The sequence below is a fragment of the Canis aureus genome, chromosome 1 (assembly GCF_053574225.1).
Source record: "Canis aureus isolate CA01 chromosome 1, VMU_Caureus_v.1.0, whole genome shotgun sequence".
In the NCBI taxonomy this organism is placed as follows: domain Eukaryota; kingdom Metazoa; phylum Chordata; class Mammalia; order Carnivora; family Canidae; genus Canis; species Canis aureus.
In genome coordinates this window covers 106,028,156-106,039,558 of record NC_135611.1, presented here as the reverse complement: position 1 = coordinate 106,039,558, position 11,403 = coordinate 106,028,156, and the positions used below count along the sequence as shown (strand labels likewise).

The 11,403-nt window shown below is 44.4% G+C and overlaps 1 protein-coding gene across 1 annotated transcript in view; it reads right to left on the bottom strand.

Annotated features, from left to right (window-relative positions):
- The window catches only part of LOC144280752 (sialic acid-binding Ig-like lectin 5), an 86,386-nt gene that overhangs the window by 35,280 nt on the left and 39,703 nt on the right, over positions 1–11,403 (bottom strand). The gene's annotated exons all lie outside the window — the stretch shown is intronic.

Genomic DNA, 11,403 nt, shown 5'->3' with positions numbered 1-11,403 from the left:
AGCAGTTTAGCGCCTGCCTTTGGCCCAGGGGACGATCCTGGAGACCATGATTGAGTCCCACGTCGGGCTCCCGGTGCATGGAGCCTGCTTCTCCCTCTGCCTGTGTCTCTGCCTCTCTCTCTCTCTCTCTGTGACTATCATAAATAAATAAAAATTAAAAAAAAAAAAGAAGAAGCGAGAGAGAGCCTGTGGGCATCCACGATAAAGGAACCAGTTATGAAGGAAGAGTGCACACAGAAGTCCTATGTGGGAATAGATGTGGTGTGTTGACAGACAGCTGGATGACAGCGTAGCAGAGTAAGCCATGGGGAATATGGGAAGGAGACGAGGTCTGGGAGGTACCTCAGGTCAGTTTCTGAAGAGCTCTGGAGGCTACTGTAAGAACTTGACTTCTACTCCAGGTGTATTAGTCAAGGTTCTCCAGAACCCAGAGGATCACATCCTCTGCATAGACACAGAAATCTATTGTAAGGGATTGGCTCCTGTGATTATGGAGGTTGACAAGTCCCAAGATATGCAGTTGGCAAGCTGGAGACCCAAGACATCTGAGGGTGAGTTTCAGTCTGGAGACCAGCTGGCTTGAGACACAGGAAGAGCTGACATTTCAGTTCAAGTCCAATGGCACAGAAAAACTGATTCCTAGCTCAAAGGCAGTGAAGCAGGAAGAGTTCCCCTTACAGGTGGAAGGGTCAACCCTTCTCTTCTATGCAGGTCTTCAACTGATTGGATCAGGATGACTACACTGAGAAGGACAATCTGCTTTACTCAATCTACTGATTTAAATCATTGGCCATTGGTGATTTACTCAATTTCCAGCCCCCCTGGGCTCTCTGGAGGTCAAAGGAGCAGGACTGAAAGTCCCAACATTTCACTCAAAGGTTCGTTCCCTTAAAAACCAGCCCCTGGGGATCCCTGGGTGGCGCAGCGGTTTGGCGCCTGCCTTTGGCCCAGGGCAGGATCCTGGAGACCCAGGATCGAATCCCACATCGCGCTCCCGGTGTATGGAGCCTGCTTCTCCCTCTGCCTATGTCTCTGCTTCTCTCTCTCTCTCACTGTGTGCCTATCATAAATAAATAAAATAAAATAAATAAAAAAAAGCAGCCCCCATCCCCAAAAGCTACCCCAAAGTTGCTTTATTAACATAACAAAACACACTTTTATTGCTTTCATCACTTAGTAAATTCCAAGGGTTTTAGGAGCTCTGTGCCAGAAGCATGACTGGGAGGACCAAATATACATATTTCTTATTATAAATCACAAGTACGGAAGGATGGCAGTACAGGACTTGAACTGAAAAGGAACAGGGTGTGATTTGCTATTCCCTGACCCCTTGCTTGCTGGTCGGAGCCCAGACTCCTTTAGGGCTGTTGTGGTGCCCGGGTTGTGAGATGGGAGTGCCAGGGTCTGAGTGGACATGGTGGATTGGCGGAAAGCTGATGGCTCGCAGTATTTCTTGGTGCATCAGATGCATATTGACAGAGAAAAAGAAAGATTTAAAAAAAAAAAAAGAAAAAGAAAGATCAACAACACCGATGTGTTTCTCCTGAGTGGTTGCAAGCACCAAACTGCCATTGCTGGAAAAGGGAAAGCCTTCAAGAGAATTTTTTTTTAAAGATTTTATTCATTTATTCTTAAGAGACAGAGAGAGGCAGAGACATAGGCAGAGGGAGAAGCAGGGTCCCTGCAAGGAGCCCGATGCAGGACTTGATTCCAGGACCCCAGGATCATGCCCTGAGCTGAAGACAGACGCTCAACCACTGAGCCACACAGGTGTCCCTTGAAGGGATTTTTAAAGAGGAAAATCGGGAGCTCAACTTCAGACATGTTGGGTTAGAGATGCATGTATGACATATAAGTGGAAAATCAACAGAATATTTGCTCTGTGGGTTTGTAGTTTAGAAAAAGTTCCAGCTAGATCCATGAACTTGGAGTGCCACCACACAGATCGTATTTAACCATGGGCCTGACTGAGACCACACATGGCACGAGCTAAAACAGAGAGGAGGTGAGAACCATCTCCATTGGGCATCAAACCAACCTTTCTGCTGAAAACAACCAAACCCTGAGGGAAAATCATGGTAAATCTGAAAACCACTGAAGGGCTGACAAGAGAATTTTCACTGTGAAACTGAGGACAGGCTAGAAACCCAGATAGGGAACAGAGGCACCAAAGCTACACACTTCCTGAGAGAATTTTTTTTTTTTTTAGATTTTATTTATTTATTCATGAGAGACACAGGGAGAGGCAGAGACATAGGTCCGATGGGGGACTCCATCCCAGGACCACGAAATCACAACCTGAGCCGAAGGCAGATGCTCAACCACTGAGCCACCCAGTTGCCCATCCTTGAGGGAATTTTGAACATGGATTTGGGACTTAACTGTCCTGAGGATCAAAGTCAGACTGTACATCAGGTGGGGAAGGCTCAGGACCTGTGTGCATATCCAACTCCCTGCACACCCCCAGGCTCTCTCTGGGGACGAGCTGGAGCAGGGCAACCTCACTCGGCCCTCTGGGGTTATCCCGTCATTAGCAGAGAGGGCAGAAGCATCTCTAGGCTGGGGGTCCAGACCCTACCCTTCCTGCTCTGACTCATCTATTAGGAATGTGAATACAGATAAGACCCATGAGTGGGAAGGAAGTTCCCGTCAGAGACCACAATATATAGATATAAGGACCCTGCTTGAACAGAAAAGGAAGTTTCCCCATAGCATTTCCAAGGAAGGATGAAGCCAGACCTGACAACCACCAGGCCCACAGGACATGGACTGATGGGAAGCCTCTGTCCCAGCCTGAGGGTTCAGCAGCCCTCTGAGGGCACCTAGGTGGGTGTGGAAAACAAATTCTCGGGGTGAGATCTGCACCTCCAAGCTTCAACCCAACCCATACATCTTATAGCCCTAGGAAAGCTCGTCCTCACTCCCACTGCCTCCCCTACATTCCCAGATTCTCCGGGGTTCCCTCATGACTGTCTTCCTATGATTGTTTTATTGTTTTATTGTTGGTTGGTTGGTTGGTTGGTTTTTTGACTGTCCAGACCCTGGTTTTACCTCAAAGCAGCATCTTGGGGCACCTGAGTGATTCAACTGCTTGGGTGTCCGACTCTTGGTTTCAGCTCCTGTCATGATCTCAGGGTCATGGCATCGAGCACCACATTGGATTCCTCACTCAGTGACGAGTCTGCTTGAGATTCTCCCTCTGCCCCTCCCCCTGCTCTTGTGCACTCTCTCTCTAAAATAAATACATAAATCTTAAAAAGAATTTAAGTAACATCTTGATTTCTTTTTGGAGAATGATCATTCTCCCATCATCAACCCCATTCTCTACTTCAGGGGTGAGCCTATGAGCCAACACTGATCAGTTGGCATGTTTTATCACTGATAACACCCATGATCAACTTATTAGCTCCTAGATGTGCCTATATCCATTTTCCTCTAAAGAGTTTCTAGGACTTTTGCTCTACCTTTGGGAAAAATAGCTTCCCTCCTTTACCTGGGGTCTTTGAATGGGGAAGAGTCAAGCCTGGAGCTGTCAGAGCCCAATACCAGGCTAGAGCCTGCCTGAGAACAATGCCAACAGATGAAAGCAGAGCGACAAGGGGTAGCAAATTTTTATAAAGGATTTCGGTGACATTGACTAAGCTCTAGAACCCTCTGTGCCAGAAGCCAGTGTATTTCAAAACTCTTCAGCTAACAAAGTGTGATACTGTGATTTATAATAAGAAATATATATTTGGTTATTGTCCCAGTTCCTGGCACAAATGTCCTAAAACCCTTGGATTTCTTAAGTGATGAGAGCAGATAAAGGTGCCTTTTGCTGTGTTAACAAGGTAACTTGGAAAACACCTAAGGATGGGGGCTGGTTGCCAGGGGAAACAACCATACTATTAGAATGTTGGGACTTGGGGCACATGGTGGCTCATTGGTTAAGCATCTGCCTTCGCCTCAGGTTATGATCCTGGGGTCCTGGGATGGAGTCCCATATTGGGCTCCCCGTAGGGACCCTGCTTCTCCCTTTGCCTATGTCTCTGCCTCTGTCTGTGTCTCTCATGAATAAATAAATAAAATCTCAAAAAAAAAAAAAAAAGAATGCTGGGACTTCCAGGAAGGGGAAAGGAGTTGGAGGTCAAATTCAAATGCCAAGGGCCAATGATTTAAGCACTCAAGCCTATATAATGTAGCCTCTGTATAAACCCATATGGAGGAGGTCCCAAGAGAGCTTTCAGATGAGTGAACCAGAAGGCATCCCAGGTACCACAGTGCAGGGTCCCAAACTCCACAGGATCAGAAAAGTTCCTGTGTTCAGGACCTTATCCTATGCACCTTTGATCTGACTGTTAAATTATATCCTTCTATATCCTTTGTAATAAATTGATTACCTCATGAGTAAACAGGTTTCCTGAGTATGTGAGCTGCTCTAGCAAATTAACTGAACCCAAGGAGGGGATCCTGGGGGCCTCTGATCCATAGCCTGTGGGTCAGAAGCACAAATGACAACCTGGGACCAATGATGGGACTGAGCCCTTAACCTGTGGGATCTGAGACTGTTTCCAGGTAGCTAGTGTCAGAATTAAATTGAATTGTAGGACACCTAGCTAGCGTCAGAGAATTTCCTAAATGTGTAAGGAAAAACACCCACATATTGGTATAGGGAGAATTGTAGTGAGTTAATACTCCCCCCCCCCCATTAAGCCAGTTTGAACTAGACTCATCTTTTTTTTTAGATTTTATTTATTTATTTGTTTTAGATTTTATTTATCCACGAGAGACACACAGAAAGAAGCAGAGACATAGGCAGAGGGAGAAGCAGGCTCCCAATCCCGGGATCATGCCCTGAGCCTGAAGGCAGCCGCTCAACCACTGAGCCACCCAGGTGCCCCCAAACTAGATTCATCTTACATGCACCTGAAAGAGTTCTAACACAACCTCTCTCTTAACCATGGTGCCCACACTCCCTTACCTACTCTGCTTCAGCCCCTGAAGCCGCCCAAGCCTCCTCACGAAACTCGACTCCAATTTCACAGCTTATCAGCCTGCCATGTACTTCTGGGAAAGACACTGATGTGCGTTCATGCTTTTTAATCAGCCCATCTCGGGCAGCCCAGGTGGCTCAGCAGTTTAGCGCCACCTTCAGCCCAGGGTGTGATCCTGGAGACCTGGGATCGAGTCCCACGTGGGGCTCCCTGCATGGAGCCTGCTTCTCCCTCTGCCTGTGTCTCTGCCTCTTTCTCTCTCTCTCTCTGTCCCTCATGAATAAATAAATAAAATCTTTAAAAAAAATCAGCCCATCTCTGATGCCCATCAGTATAAGACAAACATGATCAAAACCAGCTGTAGAAATAAAGACAGACCAATCTTAGCTTGCATTTCCACAACAAAATATCATAGATAGGCAGCTTAAACAAAATGGAAAGAGGGACATGATGGAGAGGGAGTAAGAGAGAGAGAGACCAAGGGAGCATGCCCACCAGTCTCTATTTTTCCTCTTGGGAGAACATTAATCCCATCATGGGGGCTCCATCCTCATGACCTCATCTAAATTTAATTACCTTCCAGAGGCTCCACCTTCAAATATCACACTGGGGGTTAGGGCTTCTACATATGAATTTGGGGGTGGAAGGACACGAACATTATAACCAATGAAATGAGAGGGGGCAGAAGCCTATTTTTTCAGAGCTTGCTAATAGTAAAGGGAGTGGGCCACCACCACTTGCACTTGGGCACAGACTCAAAGGCACGCAGAGGATTAGGAAAGCTTCACTGAGGAGAAAAGAGAAGGCTTCAGGTATATCCTGGTTGGAAGCTGTTGGCTGGGGAAGCCAGAGGAGGGTTAGCTAGAAGTGAGGCACCCTAAATGACTAAGGTTATTTAAGCCACATGTATGTGGCTAAATACTCTGGTTGGTCTTAAATTGGAAGCAGAGACAAAAACCAGGGAAACTATCAATTATTAATCAAATCCTGGCCATGTGGGGCTGCTTGATACAGGGGTTAGTGTTTGGCTTCCTGAATCAGAGACATGATCTGACTTCCTACAAGTCCGAATTGTCGATAGTAAGCTGGTTTCCTGGGCTGGTAGGCTGAAGGTTGTGTGTCAGACTTCTATTATTATATATGGTCTGAGTTTCCCCTATTTGCATATTCAATCTCTCACCGTGTGGTGAAGCAATGTCCACATTTACAAAGGACCACAAAACCCGTCTTAGGGAGAAGACCTACATACTTATTTTTCAAAACAAATCAATGACCTTTTTTGGGTGTTTAAACAGAAAGCCCCGGATTCATCTGGAGGTTGGGCTAAAGAGTAGGCTAATATTTCCCTGCCTGAAAATCATGAGAATCCTAAAACTGGCTGAGATAAACACTGAGGGCAGCACTGGAGGTGGTGGCCATGGAGGTTGTGGGGACTGAAGCTGGACTTCTCATGTGGCAGGAGATGCAGCTGATATGAGGCACCCATGGGGTGGAGATGGACAGTGAGGATTAATGTCCCATTTACGTTGCTTCCTTTGTTGTGGGGCCATTCCCCACTGTTGTCTCCAAATGTTTGGTACGTTATGCATAATACTATTGTATTAAAGTGCTAAAGATTGCAAGAAAGAAGTTTGGTTGGGTTTTTTCCCCCATATTGGGAGAAAGGACATCACAATGTGTGTGACAATTAGGAGAATGGCATCCCCAGTAATCCTCCTAAATAGTATGCAGAGCAGGCAATTTTGTCTTTACTGTACTTTTGTGGCATGGAGGCTCCAGTTATATTCTCTAGATATCAAAGTCCTGGGGTGCTGCAGGATTTGGGGGACCTTTGGCTTGTGCTATGTGTGATGGCTAAAATCCCTGAGGATATCAATCTGATAACGAAATTTGGATATAATTGAAGGTGGACAAAAGGGCCAAGAATAAAGGTATAACCTCTGCATTGGGACACAGTCCGATGCAGTGAAGTGAAGCACAGGGAGGAAATGTTGTGAGATTCCACCTAGCACAGATATCAAACACAGGAATGACAAGAGTCCACACTTGACCAGCAGTGTGGTTCCAGGGTTAAGAGTAAAACCAGGCATCTGTGAAGAGTTTTCCCTTGACTCAGCTTCTAATGAATAGGCTTGATCTAGTTCGTATTTGTATTTTTTTTTTTTGGCTGGACCAATTTGGAATTTTATTTTTTAAGATTTTATTTATTTATCCTGAGAGACACACAGAGAGAGACAGAGACACAGGCAGAGGGAGAAGTAGGCTCCCTGCGGGAAGCCGGATGTGGAACTCAATCCCAGGACCCGGGAATCACCACCTGAGCCGAAGGCAGATGTTCAACCACTGAGCCAACCAGGTGTTCCTGGTTTGGAAATATTTTAACAAAAAACTTATGACACTTAAATACTGGGAGTTATTTCAAGATATTTCTTTCCTTGTCTATTCTTTAAGTAGTCTCCATGCCTAGCATGGATTCCCAATGCAGGGCTTGAATTCAAGACCCTGAGATCGAAAAAAAAAAAAAAAAAAAAAAAGACCCTGAGATCGAGACCTGAGTCGAGATCAAGAGTCAGCCATTTAACCAACTGAGCTATCCAGGTACCCCTCAAGATATTTCTTGAAAAATTGAAATATCTGGTATTCTCTCATGGTAGCAATCAGCTGGAGCTGCACATGAACTGGCTCCCTTTATACCCCCACCATGCACAATTGCCTCTTTCCACTAACGCCAGATCCAGGTACTACTTGTCAGAAACTTACCCAGATACTTTCCTTATGCTAGTCTGCTCCAGTTATTTACCACATTGCCTTGTTGTGTAGGGATTTGATTTTGGGGAAAAGCCCTTGGCATCTGTGGCCCTGGTTTAAGGAAGTATTAATACCCTTAAAATATCAAATATCAAATTCATGAATATAACATATCTCTTACTGAAGACTTCTTTATTTTATTTTTTTTAAAGATTTTATTTATTTATGATAGACACACACACAGAGAGAGAGAGAGAGATGGAGAGAGAGGCAGAGACACAGGCAGAGGAAGAAGCAGGCTCCATGCAGGGAGCCCGACGTGGGACTCAATCCCTGGTCTCCAGGATCACGCCCTGGGTCAAAGGCAGGCACTAAACTGCTGAGTCACCCAGGGATCCCCCCTACATTTACTTTTTAAAAAATGTACTTTTAAAAAGAGGAAGAAGAAAAAGTGGTGAAAATAGACATCTTTGTCTTTCTTGGCCTTAGGGGAATAGCAGTCAATATTTCACTATTCAGCATAACTGAAACCAGTGCCATGTAAGTACAGAAGATCCAATGCCACTCACCAAAACATTCCAGATGATAGTTTGCATTTAGTTTACACACAGGCTTCTAAAATAGTTTCAAGGGGCACCTGGGCAGCTCAGCCAGTTAAGCAGCTGTCTTCAGCTTAGATCATGATCTTAGGGTCCTAGGATCAAGTCCTGCATCAGGCTCCCTGTTCAGGAGGACACTACTTCTGCCACTCCCTCTGGTTGTGCTTTCTCTCTCTCTCTCTCTTTCAAATAAATAAATAAAATCTTTAAAAAAAAAAAACAGTTTTAATTCATTAGTCACAGTTTAATATTTGGAGATCTTTCATAATAATTGGAATGTCCACCCTCTCTTGAAACTGTTTATGATCTAACATTCCCATAAGACAGCAACCTGCTGAGGCTGAACAAGATATGTATGGCTTTATTGTGGGGCATTCTCCCAGCAATTGCTGTGGTTTCCCTGGAAATGAGGCCAAAGCCTGGGTACTGCTTGTCAGAATATGTGTCCCATTATTGTCCTTTACCCCATGTCTCCTACACTCATTTTCTATACTTGCCTTTCTATTGTAGAGGTTTAATTTTGCATCTGTTGGGAAAATAGAAGCACTGTCTCATCAAGCAAAAAATTCCTTTAGCCAGAGATTTAATTTCATTTCTCAACAGTGGATCCTGTTCAACCTGAGGCAGGGAGGCACTCAAAGCCCAAGCGTGCCCCCTGCTGGAAAAAATGCACTTACCATGCTTGGTGGGTAAATTATGGAGCGAACAGGATTCCTGATTTAGATGCCTAACAATACTCTAACCCTCACTTTCAACACAATTTTTACAAATAATAAAGGAGAAAAAGAAGAGAGCATGGAAAAATTATAAAGAGAAGTGCTCAGCTGGCTCAGTCAGTGGAGCACGTAACTCTTGATCTTGGGAGTGAGTTTGGGCCCCACCTTGGGTGTAGAAATTACTTAAAAATAAAATCTTGGGATCCCTGGGTGGCGCAGCGGTTTGGCGCCTGCCTTTGGCCCAGGGCGCGATCCTGGAGACCCGGGATCGAATCCCACGTCGGGCTCCCGGTGCATGGAGCCTGCTTCTCCCTCTGCCTGTGTCTCTGCCTCTCTCTCTCTCTCTCTGTGACTATCATAAACAAATAAAAATTAAAAAAAAAATAAAATAAAATCTTTTTTTTAAAAGATTTTATTTATTTATTTGACACACACACACACACAGAGCACAAGTAGGCAGAGCAGCAGGCATTGGGAAAGAGAGAAGCAAGTTGCCCCCTGAACAGAAGAGCCTTATGTGGGGCTTGATCCCAGGAAGCCAAAGGCAGACACATAACCAACCTAGCCACCCAGGTGCCCCCTTTAAAATAGTATTTTAATTTTTAAAAAAATATTTTATTTATTTATTCATAGAGACAGAGAGAGAGAGAGGGGCAGAGACACAGGCAGAGGGAGAAGCAGGCATCATACAGAGAGCCTGACGTGGGACTCGATCCAGGGTCTCCAGGATCATGCCCTGGGCTGCAGGCGGTGCCAAACCGCTGTGCCACTGGGACTGCCCAGTATTTTAATTTATTATTCATTTCACCTTTTGGTTCTTTCCCCTGCATCCTGAACTTGGACTCTATGCCACTAGTTTTTACTTTCTGTGGGCCAAGTATTATATTTTATGCTTCTAAGTCCCATTTTAATTTTTCATTGTCATCATTTTCTCTTTAATAATTTCCCCTAGAGGGGTCCCTGGGTAGCTCAGTTGGTTGAGCATATGCCTTCAGAACAGGTCATGACCTCAGGGTCCTGGGATTGAGGCCCACCTGAGCCTCTCTGCTCAATGAGGAATCTGCCTCTCCCTCTCCCTCTACCCCTCCCCCCACTTGTGCTTGCATGCGCTCTCTCAAGTGTGTGCTCTCTCTCAAATAAATAAAATCTTTTAAAAAATAATAATTACCCCTAGATTTATTAGTTCCATTTGTATTGTTTTCTTATCATTGCTTATATGTTTTCTTTAATTTCCTTATAAGGGGAAAGCTGCTACAGCCTATGAATTTTTTTTTTTTTTTTTTTTTTGGCTTCATGAAAGTCTTGCTATGTTAGTACTATCATTGCAGAGTATATGATAAAATATGTTTTTGGGGTGCCTGGCTAACTCAGAGGGAAGAGCAGTGACTTGATCTCAGGATCATGAGTTCAAGTTCCATGTTGGGTACAGAGATTACTAAAAATAATAAGCAAAGTTAAAAAAAAATCTTTAGGGGATGTCTAGGTGGCTCAGCAGTTGAGCGTCTGCCTTTGGCTCAGGGCATGAATCTGGAATCCCGGGATTGAGCCCCGCATTGGGCTCCCTGCATGGAGCCTGCTTCTCCCTCTGACTATGTCTCTGCCTCTCTGTGTGTCTCTCATGAATAAATAAATAAAATCTTAAAAAAAAAAAAAAACCCTTTTGAATTCTACTTACCTACTTACCTGTCAGGAACATAAAACCAAAACCAACTTAAATGCTTCCTTCTAAAACACTGCATTGGCCTACCCTAAGGCCTATTCCTTGTGGGTAAGGAGAACAAAGACAAAAGGAAATGTAGATAAATTAAATTTCCTTATAACTCGCAACCCATTGACAAACACTTGAGGTAGGCAGAGAATGACCTTCCTCCAAGAACTTCCAACTGTTTTAATGTTAATACTTTGCTGGAGGCAAAAAGCAACCTTGGCTTGACAATAGCTAGGCCTCCAGGATTCTGGAGTCTTTAACATATAAAAGTCTTTAACATATGAAAATCCTTTTGGAAACTTGCTTTATCTCTACCCCTTGCAATTTAAAAATACACAATTAGGGCTCAGTGGGTGGCTCAGTTGGTTAGAAGTCTGACTCTTGATTTCTTCTCCTGTCATGATCTCAGGGTCAGGAATTTGAGCCCTACATCAGGCTCTGCACTGGGTGTGGAGCCCGCTTGAGATTCTCTCTCCCTTTGTCCCTGCCCTAATCTCAGGCTCTCTTTCTCGCTCTCTAAAAATAAAAAATAAAATAAAAATAAAACCTTAAAATTAAAAGTATATAATCATTACTCCTCACAACCCTGGTGCAGCTCTATCTGCCCATAAGTCTTGTCCCCATACTTTCATAAAACCACCTTTCTTGCACCAAAACAT